Source organism: Vombatus ursinus, unplaced genomic scaffold, assembly GCF_900497805.2.
Source record: "Vombatus ursinus unplaced genomic scaffold, bare-nosed wombat genome assembly UNPS02014779.1, whole genome shotgun sequence".
In the NCBI taxonomy this organism is placed as follows: domain Eukaryota; kingdom Metazoa; phylum Chordata; class Mammalia; order Diprotodontia; family Vombatidae; genus Vombatus; species Vombatus ursinus.
This window is the reverse complement of record NW_020954557.1, coordinates 2525399-2542999: the sequence shown is the minus strand read 5'-3', so window position 1 is coordinate 2542999 and position 17601 is coordinate 2525399. Positions and strand designations below refer to the sequence as shown.

Genomic DNA, 17601 nt, shown 5'->3' with positions numbered 1-17601 from the left:
GATAACAATTTTACTTTGAAAACAGGGCGAGTAAACCAAGGCAAGTGAAGTTTAAGTGCTTTGTAAGTCATCACATGGCAAGTCAGTGAAGGAATCTGTATCTCTTGATAGGACTCTTTGAGTCTTTAGCTCAAAGTTCTATGAACTAGTGGTAAAAGTCAATTTTTTCAAATTTAAATATTTGGTATATTAAGGCATTGTAAAATATCTTTCAAATGCTACCTTTTCATCCTCCCAAAATATCTCATTGCATATGTAAACTCTTCTTCCAAAATTAAAATTCCAGGAGAATCTTAATGATCTCTGAGGTCCCTTAAACTCTGAGAATCTATGATTCTATATATGTGATGAATAAAACAACTACCTTTCAATAAATGTAACTATAAGTAAAGAAAAGTGAATGGCTAGAACAGTAGACTATTGGAGACAAGAGTGTTATTGCAGAAAGTACATTGAACTTAAACTAAAAAGACCCAGGTTCAAAAGCCTACTGATAGTCTTTAACTGTATAACGACAAGCTAATCACTTAATTTTTCTAAGCATCAGTTTCATCACTTGTAAAGTAAGGATGATCGGGGAAGCTAGGTGGCACAGTGGATAGAGCACAGACCCTGAAGTCAGGAGGACCTGAGTTCAAATCTGGCCTCAGACCAAACACTTGACACTTACTAACTGTGTGACCCTGGGCAAGTCTCTTAACCCCAATTGCCTAAGAAATAAAATAAAATAGGGATAATAATATTTGCAATATCTCTCTCATAGTATTGTTGTTAGTAAAGTGCTTTGTAAACTTTAAAGAGATAGTTACATCAGAGTTATTATTACACTGTTACAAATTAATCTCCTAACTGTAGCTTCATGGCAAAAAAAGGTTATTTTTACTTAAGACGTTGTTTAGTAATGAACTTTGTATAATTTATATGTAATGGAAGAACTGCACAACGAAGACCCAGTCCCCAAAGTAAGCTTAAATTTGTTGTTGTTTAGTCATGTCGTACTCTTGGGATTTTCTTGGCAAAGATACTGGAGTGGTTTGCCATTTCCTTCTCCAGCTCATTTTACAGATGAGGAAACTGAGAGAAATAGGGTTTACCCAGGATCACAGTTAGTTAGTCAGTATCTGAGGCCTGATTTCAACTTAGGTCTTCCTGACGCCAGGCCTGATACTCCATTCATTGTGCCACCTAGCTGCCCCATTCATAAATATCCCCTTCCTAGTCTTAACCCAAGTGACCACATAGAAAGTCGGGGGGAGCTGGGTTTTAGCCAGTGGCTTAAGAAAGTGCTAGTGACTCAAAAGAGGCTGAACCAGAATAGTTTCTCCAGTAGCTCTGGGTAGAGCACTGGGCATTGGGTCAGGAAGGCCTGAGTTTAAATCCAGTTTCAGATACTTACTAATTGTATGATCCGGGTCAAGTCACTTAACCTCTATTTGTCTCAGTTTCCTCAACTGTAAAATGGGGGTAGTAACAGCATCTACTTAGCAAGGTTGTTAAGGGTCAAATGAGATACTTGTGAAGCACTTAGCACAGTGCTTGGAACATAGTAGGTGCTTAATAAGTGCCTGTTTCCTTCCTGTGTTTGTTTTCTTCCTTTCCCCCCCCTTTTTTTTCCTCTGGTCGCTCTTGAATGAGAAAGATTTTTTTGAGCTTGTTGGGGGGTAAGGGAGATAGGGAAATTGGCCTCTCTTCACCCTCCATTTATGTCTCTAAGCACACAGCACCTCTATTTCTTTTGTGTTTTCTTTCCTGGTCTTAGATGAATGAGTATTCTGAAAAGTGTGTGCCCAAGCAGTTGAGAGAGCCTTCAAGGCCACCAGAGTTTCCACTGGCAATGGGAGTTGGTAGCAGAGCCCCCCACATTAGTGGTAGCTGATAACAGAGGAAATGCAGCAAACAGCCAGTCTGCCAGGAATCATGAACCTCATGACAGATAGAAATGCTGATTTTAGATTCTAGAAAGACTCTGATCCAAGTCCAGTAAAGCAACCTTAGGAGGACTCCATGAATTGAGAGAAGAACTTCCGGGGCCAGGAGTTGGGAGGTGCCCCTTGGCTATATATGAGCCTCACTTTGGTTCTACTTTTGGTTTAAGCCCACTCTCCCTTTCATATTCAAGGAGAGACTATACTTTGGCTTGGGGGATTGTCCTATAGCTATTATTTGGAATTCCCTTTAAAGATACTAATTCTATTGGTTGAGTTCTATTGGTTGATTAATGATGGAAAGCAGACTGGATGAAGATTTGAGTGACAGAACTAGAAATCTCCCACACCTCAGGGTTACTCCCTAGAACTCTGAAGGGAGTGGTATTTAGCTGTTCTCTGGGGACCCCACCTGCCAGTGTAAGTGGGTGTAAGGAAAGTGAGCCCAGATAAGGTGTTATATATATTATTATTAGAACAATGTTTAACCTGGTACAACCTGTACACTTGTTTTTTTTTTTAAGACTATTTTGGGAAACATTTTTGTGACCTCTTATGTTGAGTTGAATATGATTGCTATTTTAAAAGAAATAATGGAAAACATAATCAAATCTTTTTGCTTGTAATCTGTAACAAAGTTTCCTTTTGAAAGCATTTGTGCCTTTACGGTTTTGTTTTTAAATGCAAAAACTGGCTTGCTCAAGTTTTAACCTCTCCTCCCTACCTTGTAACGATCTATTTGTATCATATTCATTGCTATAGCAACATTATGTCATGAAGGCTGGATTCACATAAGCAAGAGAAAACAAACCCAAATTTAAAAAAAAATCTAGAAACACATAACCCATTAACACAACGGAGCTTGAAAAGGAGGCCTGAAATAAAAGAGAAACAGAGAGATGTCCCATAAACTAGATTTTAAAGTTTGGTGAGTTTTATAAGCTAACACTTTATATTTGTAGGATAGATTGGTCTAGAATACATCTTAATACTGAACATCACAATTTAGCCTTTGGAGGTAATAATTAAAAAAATTTGTAAAGGGAATTCTTGCCAGAAACTCCAATATCAAGCACATGACTTTCTCATTTCATGTTGGTTTAGTGAAGTTCTCATGGAATGAGCATATGGTGAGGAGGCATATTTTACTGTACATTACTGAGGTCTTAGCTCATCTTTTGCTCATCTTTCTCCATTTTCTTCTCCCTGGGATAACACTCTTCCCCTAAATGTGAGCTCATCACAGTTCCCTTTTTCCTCATTCTCATCTCATACTTACCACACCTTTTGTACACAGTTGGTGCCTAATGTTTGTTGAATCATACCAAAATCTTATTATGGTAGCATATGGTCTTGAATAATGCATTCATTCATTTCTTTTACTGATAGTCCTCTTAATACTTCCTTAAGGACGGAAAAAACTTCTTGATTAGGACTTTTGTTGTGGTAAGTGAAAAAAACAAGAACTTTCACACTAGGTACTCCCAAATCTCCCACCTTGAGGGATAAGGGGGTTTTCACCCTATGAACTTCAGGAAAAGCAGATATTTTGGTTATCTGGGATAAAGTACCAAAGCAACTGGTATTCTACAGTTGACAGAACAAAGGCAGGAATGAGGGCTAACTAAGTGGACAGCAATGACCTTGCCTTCTTACCTTGCCCAAATTCATTTTTATACCAAGCCAGATAGGATCTTAGGAATGCCTGACCCTGAGTGAGCAATCATGAGCAGTAATCCCAGGACCAGCAGAGCAACATATTTTGTGGCAACATGCTGAGTGGGAATCTGATATAGCAAAAGCATAGTAATCAAAATACATCAGTGGTCCTGCAGCATCAAAAAATATGAGTTGGCCTCTTAAACATGCTCTGGTAACACTTTTTCTTTATGTGAATGACACTCAAACATAGTCCCTTTGTGTGCATGTCTGCTCTTCCCACTGTATGGATTTATAGCAGATTATACCACAGATTTATGGGGGTAAAGAAACAAGCATTTATTAAGCACCTACTATGTGCCAGACTTAGTGCTGAGTGCTTTACAAATATTATTCCATTTGACATTATGGATGCAATGTTTTATTGCAGCTTTTGAAACTATGCTATTTCATTAAATGCCTTTGTTTTAAACTAATTGTGTCCTCTGACTGACTATACAAAAATATCAAAAGACATTGATGGGGGCTCATTAGTTCTGGATTTTGAATGAAAGGGGACCCATTAGATTCCCTTGAACCTGGGGTGACTCTACTGAGGACCCCACTTGCTCCAGGTACTATTCTAATAATATCTGTTGTGAGTTTAGTTAGGGTTGGTCCCTAAGCTGCTCTTTATTTCAGGTCCATAGACTATATTGCTGGTTCCTAATAGCCTTTGGTCACAAGGGAGTCTTTAACTGAGAAAACTAGACATATTGGTACAAATCCATCACCACAATTAGAAAATAACTTAAAGTTGATTCTTTATTCATTCTGGGACAGTGATATAAACAAAAGGTAGTGTTATTAGGATTACTAAAACTAGATGGGAAAAAAAACCAAGAGAGCAGGTCTGAATTCTTTCTTCAAATAGAAAAGACCTTTTACCAGGCTATTACTGTATGCCTCCACAAAGAGGAAGTCGTTGTAAAGCCCAAAATAGTTTAGAATATTTTTTCCAACTCAATATTAATGTCAATCTGGTCACTTCATTAAAACTAATTTCTCCATCAAATAGAATTTATGGTTTAAGGGGAGCAAGGAAAGATTCGTATGTGCTAACACAGAATGAAATCAGCAACACTAGAAGAATTACACCCATAACGAATACAACATTGCAAATAAAAAGATGACTTAAAGTAAGCCAAACTCTGAATGATGAAGAAGACAGTAATGGTGCTGGAAAATAAGTAAGGAAACATCCTTTCATCCTCTAAGCAGAGATTAGAGACTGCTAAAACATATAGTTGCCTAACATCATCAGTCATGGATACACTGATGATTGTTTCTATTTAATTATATTTCTTTGTTAAAGGTGTTACAAGTACTATGGCCTCAGGCTTCTGCTGCAAGGCCAGCTATATTCTACCCCCAGGGATCTAGGGATACCCTTAGGGGCTGGGTTGTCTTTCTCTAATCTGATCATCCCCCAAAACATTTTCTGTAAACTCTTGCCAGATTAAAATCAGGGACACTCTTTTCTTCATGTCATCCTCCTGTTCAGAAACCTTCAATAATTCCTCCTTGACTAATCAACCATACTGAACAATCTCGTTCCCCCACTGAGGCACTATAGAGTATAGCTGTCACTTGGTCTATTTTAGTATGTATTTGCTAATTTTTAAAAATTAATGTTGAAGTTTTTGTGAAAGAAGTGAAATAACTATTTTCTATGATTCAAGTTTTCTCACTTTTGTACCTTTTACAATGAGTAAGTGAGTGGGTGAATGAGTGAATAAAAAGGCACATATAATTGCTTACTATGTGTCAGGGATCTAGTCACTGAGGAATACAAAGACAAAAGATGCAATAGTCCCTACCTTAAAAGGGGTTCTATTCTAATAGTGAAGAAATCACGCAGAGGAAAGTGGTGTCTAGAGAAGGGAATTATAAGTCAAAGTAAGTATCTTTTCTTCAAACAACTAATTACTAATAGTAAAGTTAACATACATACATATTTGGTAAATTTTTATTTCCCCTTACCACCAAAGTTCTTAGAAATGTTTTAAATTGAGCTATTGTAGAGACTTAATCTTCATAAAAAGCCATTCATTATATTAGAATTATTTTTAAAGGTTTTCCTAAAGCAAGTATAGTTTTTTGCCTTTAATTCAGATTTTAAAATACTAAAAAGATCAAGCTATTTTTTTTTCCTTTCAAGGAATTAAAAGAATTAAACATTTTCAAAAATTGCTTATGTATTTACAAGTTCTGCAACTAATTTGTCATTGCAGAAAAAAATAAAATGGTTTTTGACCTTTTGTACTCTGCAATTAAAAGACTGCCTAACTAAACAAAACATCTAACTCGTTAGTCCAACATTAAAGGTTTCCACATTTAAATCCCCACCTACATTTGCAACTTTGTCTCTCACTGTGTAAGTTGTGAATCTTCTGACTCAGCTAGACAGGCTTACAATTATCCTCCTAATACACATTAATCATTCCTCCCTTCACAACGTGGCTCATATAGTCCCTTTTAGGCTATCCCTAGCTTCTCCAATTTCTTTGAGGAAATTTTCCAGACCGTCTCTTCTACCTATCCACATCTTATCTATGATATAATGGAAAATAGCACTAAACTTTAAGTTGAGACCAAGATTGAAATAGTGATTCTGAAACTTCTTAACCATGTGACCCTGGACAAATCACCTACCTTCCCTGGGCCTCAGTTTCTTCATCCATAAAATTGGTATAATATTATCTGTGCTATCAACCTCCCAGGATGATTGTGAGGAAAGCACTTTTTTTTTAAATCTTAAAGCACTACAAAAATGGAAATTGTTATTATTCTAGTTCTAACTAAGTTGAATGAATGAGCGAGGAGCCAGCAGTAGTAATTTGGACTGAGAATTTTTGTCCTCTGCACCTGTATTGTCCAACCAAATGTAGCAACTAGTATGAGCAATAGACAAGAAGGGGGTGATTTCTAGAATGTTAATGGAGACATCTTTGTAGTGCAAGGTTTGGTTGCATTGATTTGATTGCTTACTATTGATCCCAGAGACAAGCTTCCTTCTTTGAAGGGGACTCTAGTTTCATTTTTACCAATGGCAGTGTGACCTTGACCAGTTATGTATGCCTTAGTTTTCCAACTTACAAAATGAGGATACTAATGTTTTATCCATTTGTTGTTGTTCAGTCATTTCAGGTATGTCCAACTCTTCGCAACCTCATTTAGGGTTTCCTTGCCAGAGATACTGGAGTGGATTGTCATTTCCTTTTCCAGCTCATTTTACAGATGAGGAAACTGAAGCAAACATGGTTAAATAACTTGCTGAAGGTTACACAGCTGTTAAGTGTCTGAGGCCAGATTTGAACTCAGGAAGATGAATCTGCCTGACTCCAGGCCCAGCACTCTATCCACTGTGCCACCTAGCTGCCCATATTTTATCCATAGTTGAAGGTTATTAGCATAAAGTGAGATTCAGTTGGTGATAGTCAATAAAGATTTATTAAATGCCTATTAGGTACCAGAGTATGCTAAGAACTAGGGATATAAAGGCAAACGATAGTCCCTGCTCTCAAGGAGCTAACAGTCTAATGGGAGAGACAACATACAATCAACCATGAGCAAACAAGCTATATATTGGATAAATCCTAGATAATCAACAGGGTAAAGTCACAAGAATTGAGGATGATTGGGAAAGGCTTCCTGCAGAAGGTGGGATTTTGACTGGGACTTGAAGAAAGAAAGGAAGCCAGGAGGCAGACATGAGGAGGGAAAGCACTCAAGGTATGGAAGAGAGAATGAAATGCCCAGAGTGAGGAAATAAATTATCTTGCTTGAGGTATATCAAGGAGGCAAGAGTCACTGGACTGCAGTGTATGTGTGGAAGTGTAGGGTATAAGAAACCTGAAAAGATTGTGGGGAGGGGAGGTGGAAGTGCTCAGGTTATAAAAAGCTTTGAAAATCAAATAAAAGTATTTCTATTTGACAGTGCTAGGAGGTGCGAGAGAGCCACTAGAGTATATTGAGTAGAAAGGTGACAGGGTGAGACCTACATTTTAGGAAGATCACTCTGACAGGTGCATGAAGGATGAGCTGGAGTGGGGAGACACCTATGGCAGAGAAACCAACCAACAGGCTAATGAGTGAGGTCATGAAGGCCAGCACCAGAATGGTGGCAATGTCAGAGGGAAGAAGGGCTCTTATGGGAGTGATGGTTTGGAAATAGGAAGCACTTACAACCACAAAGTATAATTTATGTTTCAATGCAGCTATGATTTCTTGTGGGATGTTGTGGGATTCTTTAGAGCAATACTTCTCAAACTGTGGTCCAAGTATCCCTGGGAGTTCCTGGGAGGCACTTCAAGTTCCCTTAGGGGGTAAACAATATAATAATAAGTAAATATAATAATAATAATAATATGTTATTTGCCTATTAAAATACCCTTTTTTCCAACTACATATATGTGGAAGGCTGGATTTTCTTTATATACTCCAACCAAAACCACATATTGCAACAGATAGAATGCAAAGCAGATATGAGCATCTGTCTTCTATTAAGCCAGACATTAAAGAGATTTGCTAAAAGAACTTAAGACAGTTCCACTCTTCTCACTATTTTTTTTTGTTTTAGGAAATACTGTTATTTTTCATTAACAATATGCTGCAGAAATAAATAGCAAAAGCTTTGCAAACCTTAAAGTACTATAGATATAACCCATATAAACAAGAGTTCCTTTGGTTCCTCTTTAATTTTTTAGTATAAAGAGATCCCAGGACCAAAAAGTTTGAGAATTGTTTCTCTAGTGGGACAGATTGCAACATATGCATACCTTCCTTCCTGTGCAAATCTCATCTGTTACTTCACATAAATGCTCCATAAAAGACCTATCCAGCATTCTGGAAACCCCTTTCTTTAGGTCTTAACATTCCATTAGGACCAGTGTAGCCCTTGTCAGCATTCTAACCAAATAGTTTTGACAACTAAGGTACGAAAACAAAATTAGGCTTAATAAATATTTGCTGTCTTTCCATGACATAGTTTGGACAATAGAGATTCTTCATCCAATTGGTTTTTCCTGTATGGAATATTAAGGTGATCTCTTTTGAGTGAACATGGATCACATCTTGGGAACAGCAAGGTGGCATAATGGATACTCCCAAGTGTTGGAGTCAGAAAGACCTAAGTTAAAATCCTGCCTCAGACACTTACAAGTCATCCCTGTGAAACCTAGACAAATCACTAAAAGCTTTCTTAGCCTCAGTTTCTTCATGTGTAAAACGAATATAATATTTCCACCTATCTCACAGGATTGTTGTGAGGACCACATGAGATAACACTTTGCAAACCTTAAGCACTCTATAAATGCTAGCTTTGAGAAGTACTTGAGAGATGATTTGTTCAGTGTCCTAGTGGAAGGATTCTGTATAGATGAATAGGTTCTCCAGATGCTCCTGTTTATAGATACTTTGATTGTATCAACTCTCAGAATACTACAGGGCCTCCCTGATGAGGTCCATTAGCACTCAAAAGAGATGTGCCTAGTGATCTACACACTTTTTTTTTTAAATGGAAGGTACAGATTAACTGTCAGTAATGGGGAAGAGGAGAGTATTAATGATTCTGCATATGAGAGTTTCCAATAAAATTTCATTTTACAAATACCCATTTAGTTGTTCTAGCTCTGAAATAATTTTTTAAATCCTAGAATTTTGTACTTTTCTATTATGACAATAGATGGAATGTATATGCACAAATGTCAGTGACCATATGAGTGACCTTTCATCTACTAATGGAACCCATACAATTGTGTTTGTTCTTTTTTCCACTTATTTGTTGAGTTCTCTTATGAGTGCTTGACTTGCTAGAGCTTTTCAAAACTTAATTCCTACAAATCTCTCTCAAGTAATAATCATTTTCTAAGCTTTCCAAGTTTGCCAGATTTAAAAAGACAGATCTTGATTCATATACCCAAACTTTAGAAAATCATACTCTCCTAGAACAGAATAGAAAAATAATTCCTGAATCATGGAGCAGTCATAGAAAATACTATGTTTTAGCTACTAAAAGGTAAAATTCTTTAGTATGAGAAGGGAAATCGCTAATTTCAATGTGGTGAAACCTCAATTACCCCCATGTAAATTGTCTATGTAAATGAATGATTTCTTTCTGTCGTATACTGACATGGATACTTGCCTGTCAACAGAAGGCAGGATTTTTTTGCATATACTATATATATGTACCTAAGTACCTAGTGGCAAAGTATGCAGGGTACTGGGACCTGGAGCGAGGAAGACTTGATTTCAAATCTGGCCTCAGACTTACTAGCTGTGTGATTCTGGGCATTTAACCTGGCTGCCTCAGTTTCCTTATCTGTAAAATGAATATAATAATAGCACCAACCTCCCAGGGTTGTTGTGAGAATAAAATGAGGTATTGGTAAAGCATTCTGAGAACTTTAAGATGCTATATAAATCCTATTTATTATTATTATTATCATCATCATCATCATCATCATTTTTATCGCTGACTACATTTCAAAGTGCCAAATTACTGCATTCTCCATTAACTTCCTTTTCTTGGGAGGTACATATTTAATGCCCCCGTGGATAGGGAAATTCCATGAATATGGTACCATACTATTAATAATGAGGGAAAGGAAAGAAAGGAAAGGAAAGAGTTGGAGATGAGGGATGGAAGAACATGCACATATCTCTCCATTTTTCTCTTCAGTGAGGAAGGGTTAGGAAAACATTCTGGTCAGCTGGAGAGACTGAAGCAGATTGACCTGCTCTGGAGAGGCTGGAGCAAATATAGGAAAACTGAAGTTTTTATCCTTCCAAATTAGTTCTTTGACCTTCATCCAAATATCAAGAACCCATTAATTTAGTGGCATGCCAGTTGAGTTTAAATTGAATTAGGCAGTTTGTTTTAATTGACTCTCTCCTTTTCTGAATCCCCCTTTCCACCTTATGCCTCTGACAGTGGCCCTAGATACCAACTACTGCCCTCTGGAAAATCTCAAGCTTGCCCTCTAAGTTCCCTCATTCCATTCAGGTCTGCCTTCTCCTGCAAATTATCCCTTCCATTATCCCTGCCCCGCCAAAGAACTTCCATTTTCCAAGTGATTTTTACTTTAGCTAGATGTTGACTTGATTTTTATATTAAAATAATTCATACTAATATATGAATATAGTTGGGCCTTCCTCAGGTTATTTGCATTTTGAAAGAGAAATTCTCCCACATTTCCTTTACCCAGTCTACATGGGAATAAAATCTGTCTTTCCTTGTAGTCCAGTCTTTCCTGTCACTTTTAACCACCTTAACCACCATCTTCAGGCTAAGCTTCACCACAAAAATCTCAACATCAGCAGGTGATTACTTTAAAATTCTGATATTAATCTAGTAGAGCAGCTAGGTGACATAGTGGATAGAGCACTAGACCTGGAGTCATGAAGACTGAGTTCAAATCTGACCTCAGCCACTTACTAGCTGTGTGACTGGTCAAGAAGATCCTTAACCCTGTTGGCCTCAGTTTCCTCATCTGTAAAATGAGCTAGAGAAGGAAAATGGCAAACCACTCCAGTATCTTTGAGAAGAAAACCCCAAACGGGGTCACAAAGAATTGAATGTGACTGAAAATGACTGAACGGAAAATTAGCCTGATGGTAGTTCCCTGGTTCTTCAGCTGGTAAGAAGATGACTGAAGGGGATGGGTTGATGGAGCATGAGGCCTGGCCTAGAGTTGAGTAGATACATATTTCATTGTTGCAGGGCCTTTCTGGATAGGAAATTTCCCCTACTTATGCAGATAAACACTTGATGTACCTCTTAAAGAGTCTTGGAGAGTTTCATAGAGAGCTGGAAAGCCTAGTGATTGACCCAGGGACACACAAACATTATGTTCTAAGATGTTGGATTTGAATGGAGGTCTCTATCCACTATACCACCCTGCCTGTCACAGGGATAATGCAAACTATTGATCCAATATATAAGTTGATATACAATAACTATCAACTATATATAAGTTGATATATAATAATTACCTATTTATTCAGGATAGTATGGAAGGGTAGAAATCAAAGATGATAGAAGGCTTTAAGCATTGGTCTGACTCAATACCATCAATGGAAACACTGGAAGAGGGATAAGTACCTGGTATTTCACTGATACAGGGAGGTGGTAATGAGGAAACACCCTTTACCAATACGGCTTCCCTGCAGCTTAGAATCTTGAAGAGTTACCTAAAGCTCTGAGAAGTTAGATGATTTGGCCAGGGTTACACAGCTGATATGTGTCAGATGTGGGAATTTACTCAAGTCTTCCTGGCTCCAAGGCCAGTTTTTTGTCCACTATGCTGGGCTATGATGGAAACATGTTTTAAATAAATCATGTCTTTTAGAAGAGTTTTTAAACTAACTCTACCTTCTGATTATCATGTTTCTATCAAAGTTCCAACCATGTTCAAAAAAAGTTTCAGGGCTATCTTTGCCTCTTTCCCCTTTATTACATCAAACTGTTGTTGTTCAGTTGTTTCAGTTGTGTCCAACTCTTTGTGACCCCATTTGGGGTTTTCTTGGCAAAGAAACTGGAATGGTTCACCATTTCCTTATCCAATTCATTTTACAGGTGAGGAAACTGAGGCAAACAGGTTAAGATCCCAGAGTTATACAGCCAGCAAGTCTATGATAATTATGATTTTTTAAATACATTGTTTGATGTTGTAGTTATAAATGATAGGACTCCAACATGGAGTCACTTGGGATAAGTGGTCCTAAATAAACATATAAGCAATGACAGCCAGCCAGTGGCTTTCCATAGTTGTGACTCATTCTGACCCTGTGTCAAACATGTCCATGATCCATGTCCATGATGTTCCTGATTGGAAAAGGCACCAAGCAGATTGAAGCAGCTACCTGCTAACATCATTTTTGGGACCCTATTACCAATGTAATCTCATTGAATTTCTGTTCCTGATCATGAAACTCCCTCCTCCCCCAAATCTATTATCAATAAGTGACCCAGGGAATTTGCCCATGACATCTGGATCTGATTAGAAATGCCCCTTCCCATATCTAACATTGATTGCCTGTTCTTAACCAAGCCCATTGTTAAGGCTTAAAAATTCCCTACTCAGACCCCACTCTGAGTGTGTACCCTTTCTTATGTCTTTGTCATGGCACATGTTTCCCTGCTCCATGTGAGTAATCCTGACCTTGTGTATGTGTGGCTGAATGTCTGTCTCTATTGCCATATAGTATGTGTATGTATATTTTTGTTTTGCCAGCTTGCTATGCCACATACTAATAAAGCTCATGCTTATACTAGCTTCCTGATTACAAATATTCTGTAAATCCTTAAACCTAGGTTTTTGTTCTAACCTGAGCAATGAGGTCAAATAAGGCAGTCTCTAAAGTGGGATTTGAGCCCAGGTCTTCCCATTTCTAAATCCAGCGTTCTCTCAGTGATAGCATACTGCTTATTGCTGTATGAATGACTGTGTTACTTATGTTAGTCAGCTAGATGGTACAGTAAATAGAGCATGGGACATAGGGGTCGGAAAGAACTAAGTACAAATCCTATCTCAGACAATTACTAGCTGTTTGACCCTGGGCAGATCATTTGACTTCCTAGTCCCTCAGGCTCAAAACCAAGAAGTCATCCTTCACTGCTCATTATCTCTCACTTCCCATATTGAAGCTGTTGCCAAAATCTTTTGATTTTACCTTTGAAACATCTCTCAAATATGTCCCCTCCTCTACTCTGACACTGCTACCACTCAAGCACAGGCCCTCACCACCTCTAATGTAGACTATTGCAGTAGCCTGATGGTGAGTCATCCTGCCTCAAGTCTCTCCTCCGCCCCAATTTGTCCTCTATTCAGCCACTATTTGGTAAACCAATGGCTCCCTATCACTTCCAGAATCAAAACCAAAACACTCTGTTGAAAGCCTTTCATAATGTAACTCCCTTCTACCTTTCTAATCTCACACCTTATTCCTTACTACATCCTCTTCTATCCAATAACACTGGCCTCCTGGCTATCACAAGACCAAGACACTCCATCTCTCAACTCTAGCCATTTTCTCTGGTTCTTCCCCATGCCTGGAATGCTCTCCTTCTTCATCTCTGCCTCCTGGCTTCCCTGGATTCCTTTAAGTCCCAACTAAAATTCCATCTTTTATAAGAAACCTTTCCCAATCCCTGTTAATTCTAATGCCCTTCCTCAGAGTAGTACGTCATGGGAAATGAGTTGACTGAGGAAATGGGAAGTTAGAGTGTGTGAGGGAGTGTCAATATGTATGTTGAATTCACCTAGCATGAGAAAAAGGAGAGACTATTAGCCTGACAATGAAATCAGTGAGGAAGGAAAGAGTATATCCTGGAGTTTGGGAGTTAATAGCTACCAGAATCTTGATTGGGTGATAAATATGGATTAAATGAACCTCAAAGGTAGAGAAGTTATTAAGCAATGATAGTAGAGAAAGAGTTTGGAAGTGACAATGGAGAACAAGGAGTATTCCAACTCCCCCAACTTGACCAGTGAGTCAGAGGGAATGAGTGAAAGTGTAAGCAGTGCTAGAAATGTTGGACAAGGATCAATGTCATCAAGAGAGAAGCAAGTCTCAGTGAATGCAAGAAGAAAGAGGAGCAAAAAAGAAGAGGGTCTAAAATACAAGCAAGTTTCTTAACTATGGAGCAGGCTTTCTGAAGAGCACAGTTGAAAGACTGGGTAGAATTAGAGTCAGATATTAGGGGTAGGTTGAGGAAGATGAAGCTAAGGGAGTGGGCAGTTGGGAACAGAGACTATTTATATGATGACAGGCAGGGATTCGGATTCACTGGAAAGGAGAGAGCATGACAGGGTGGGAGACTGCTAACCAGGAATGAGTTTAGGCAGATTATTAGTAACTGGAAAAAAAGTCCACTGAGAGAGGGAGGTGATTAGATTCTTGAGGGCCCTCCTTCAGTGTCCAACCTTGTGGTAGATGGTGGTATTGAGTCCTGAGATTGGTGGTATTGGTCTGAGAGATTAGCAAGAAGAGGAAAAGCTACAACCAGAGGAGACAGTACCGAATGCAGGAACTAGCAATTTGAGGTGCATCTGGCCTGGGAATGGCCTCTAGAGAGGGCCCTGGAAGAAAGGCAGAAGTTTAAGCCCTGAAACCTAGATCTTAATGTTGAAGGGAAACCCCATCAGACTTGCCCATTATTAAAGAGATGGAGATACAATTAAATGTATTCAGCTAACAGGGAGCTAAACATATTCAGGAGGGAAAGAATTGGGAGTCAACTGGGAGCATGGCAAACCCCATATACCCTTCTGTCTGCACAGCTCTGGCTACCTTCAAGAGAGACTAACAGTTCATTCCAACAATACATATACTAAAATGGGAACAATACAGAGATTAACACAGTACCTACACAATGATGACACATAAATTTGTGGAGTACTATATATTTTTTAAAAGATTTTATTTGGGAGGAGGTAAGGATAGGGTGAGTTATTGGGGAAAGAAGTAGGGGAGATAGTAGTGATAGATATTCAGAAAAAAATAAAAAAGGAAATTAATGAAACATTTTAAAAATATACAGAAAGCAAAAGGAAAACCAGAAAAGGACAGAGATAATCAGAGCAGTATTGGCATTAGCATGTTAAAATTTACAGGTACTTTTAAAAGAAGAAAGCATCTATATGGAATAGAAATTCATAGTTTATATGCCATTCTTTTTTTTGTCTTCTTGTTTAAGGAATGTTCAAGGTTTTTATGTTTGTCAAATTCATAATTAAATAAAAAGAAAATTTAGAGAGGGAAAGAGAAAGAAAAAATGAAGAAAAAGAAAAGGAAGGAAAGAAGGAAGGAAGGAAGGAGGGAAGGAAGGAGGAGAGAGAGGGCACTCTGCAGAGTGCTCTAACTTTACTACAGTATCACTAAAAAGTCAGTCCACTTTGGGGTGAATGCCAGGAGTAGGAGGGAAGGAGATAAGTGAAGTTAAGTGACTATCTCTGGGTAAATGCCCTTATCCATTCCTAGCTGAGAGTGAGAACTGAACTTCTGGGGGGTTGCCCTACATACAAGGGGATTGATTAGAAGTATCACAGACTGGGAAGATTATACTTTTATATCAACTTACCTAGATTTCTGTTTAAGATTTTTTTTGTTTTTTGGGTTTTGGTTTTTTTTTAGTATTCATTCAATTGACCTCTAATGATGTGCAATAAGTACAGCATGAAGAGAGTCAGTGGAATGAGGGCCTGAGACATGAGACTTTATTTGATAATACAAACCAAACCTGGCCTAGATAAAGGTGAGAATGTAGACATTATTTTCAAAGGGGTAGAGCTAAGGTTTAAATGGTATCCAACTTGTCTAAGAACCCTACAGAAGAACAGGAAGCTTGGCAATTACCTCAGAATACCCTCAGTTTCAGATGGTACACATAATAGATGAGGATAAATAATTGATAATAATAATAAATAGCAGGTAGCATTTATAAGACATTTCAAAATTTGCAAAGCCCTTTATATTATCTCATTTTGGGGCAGCTAGGTGGCACAGGAGATAGAGCTCTGGCCTTGGAATCAGGAGGACCTGTGTTCAAATCCAGCCTCAGACACATGACACTTACTAGCTGTATGACCCTGGGGAAGTCACTTAACCCTGATTGCCTCACCAAAAAAAAGGCAAAAAAAAATATTATTTCATTTATCCACACAACAATCCAGGGAGGTGAGTGCTAGTATTATCCCCATTTTACAGATGAGGAAACTGAGGCAGACAGAAGTCAAATGATTGCACAGGGTCACACAGCTAGTAAGTGTCTGAGGCCAGAAATGACTGATTAATAACTCCATGCTCAGAGGTCTAGTGCTCCTACCTTTCTTTCATAGAAATAAACATTGGTCCAAAAGAGGCATCTAAAAGAAAGCAAAATGTATTCATGTAGCCTGGGATTTCAAGAAGAATAGAGAAGAATGATTCACTGTAGAGAATCACAAGAGAAGTAGTGGAAACCAGCTTTCAATTATTTCAAGAAAGCATAAAGAGAGAGCTTAATGAAAAGGTTTTTTTTTTCCCCAAAGACATAGAACATCTTGTTCACAACAAAATGGAAGTTCCAAAGGTCACAATGGATGTGACTAGTATAAGGGTAGATGGTGATAGAGTGAGCCTGGGGAGAAAGAGATTGAGCTAGACTAATATGAGAGTTTGAAAGGACTTTGTGCTTAGGGCAGTAATTCTGGGTAAAAGGGATTAAGGAAACAGAAAATTGGATGTTGGAGGCTAAATTGGAGGAGTGTAATATATTTAGGAGGAAGAAAGCAGAGCAAGCAGAATTCGGCTAACTCAGCTAAGGAAGACCTTATAGAATTTACTAGTCACAAGGTAGCAGTTAAAACATTTTTGCAACAGAATGTTCTGGCAGTGTGGTCTTCAACAAACTTGCATCGGCAGGTGGTAAATTGAGCCTAATGATTGAATCACAACTTGGATGGATGAAGGAAAGTGAGGAAAGAAAGGGAAAGAGGGAGCTGATATCTCTTTCAGCAAAATTGCTTTCCCAGTTTGGTCTGATACATGTCCACACCCTTGCCTTCTTCTGATGTCTCAATTTCTAGACTTCCTAACCTCTACCTAGACTCCTACCTCAGCCTTTTGTGTTTTGGGCACATATTGGCACCACCACCTAATCCCTAGTTCTGACAGAATTTATGGGGGATATATTTTTATGTAAGAAGTTTTTCTAAGTATGTTGCTTACTCTAGCTAATAACACCTTCAGGAAGCAACTCAACCTTTCCTATTCATGGAAGGAATCAAATACAGTGAAACCTTCTTGATTTGTGACTCTATGGTTTAATGCAGGCTGGGGAACCTGTGGCCTGGAGGCCAAATATGGCCTTTGATTGCATTCAAAAGACCATACTTGAGGACCTAGAGGGCTACATGTGGACTCTGACCTGAAGGTTCCCCACCCCTGGTTTAATGCAAAGAATCCTGGATTTAGAGTCAGAAAAGAATGCAAT

General features: G+C 38.3%; 1 non-coding gene across 1 annotated transcript; it reads left to right on the top strand.

The window, feature by feature from the left end:
- The first annotated feature begins 14936 nt into the window (after positions 1-14936).
- Positions 14937-15038, top strand: LOC114045987. The gene has a single exon (XR_003569450.1). It is a non-coding gene; the product is annotated as a U6 spliceosomal RNA (small nuclear RNA).
- The last annotated feature ends 2563 nt before the right edge of the window (positions 15039-17601 follow it).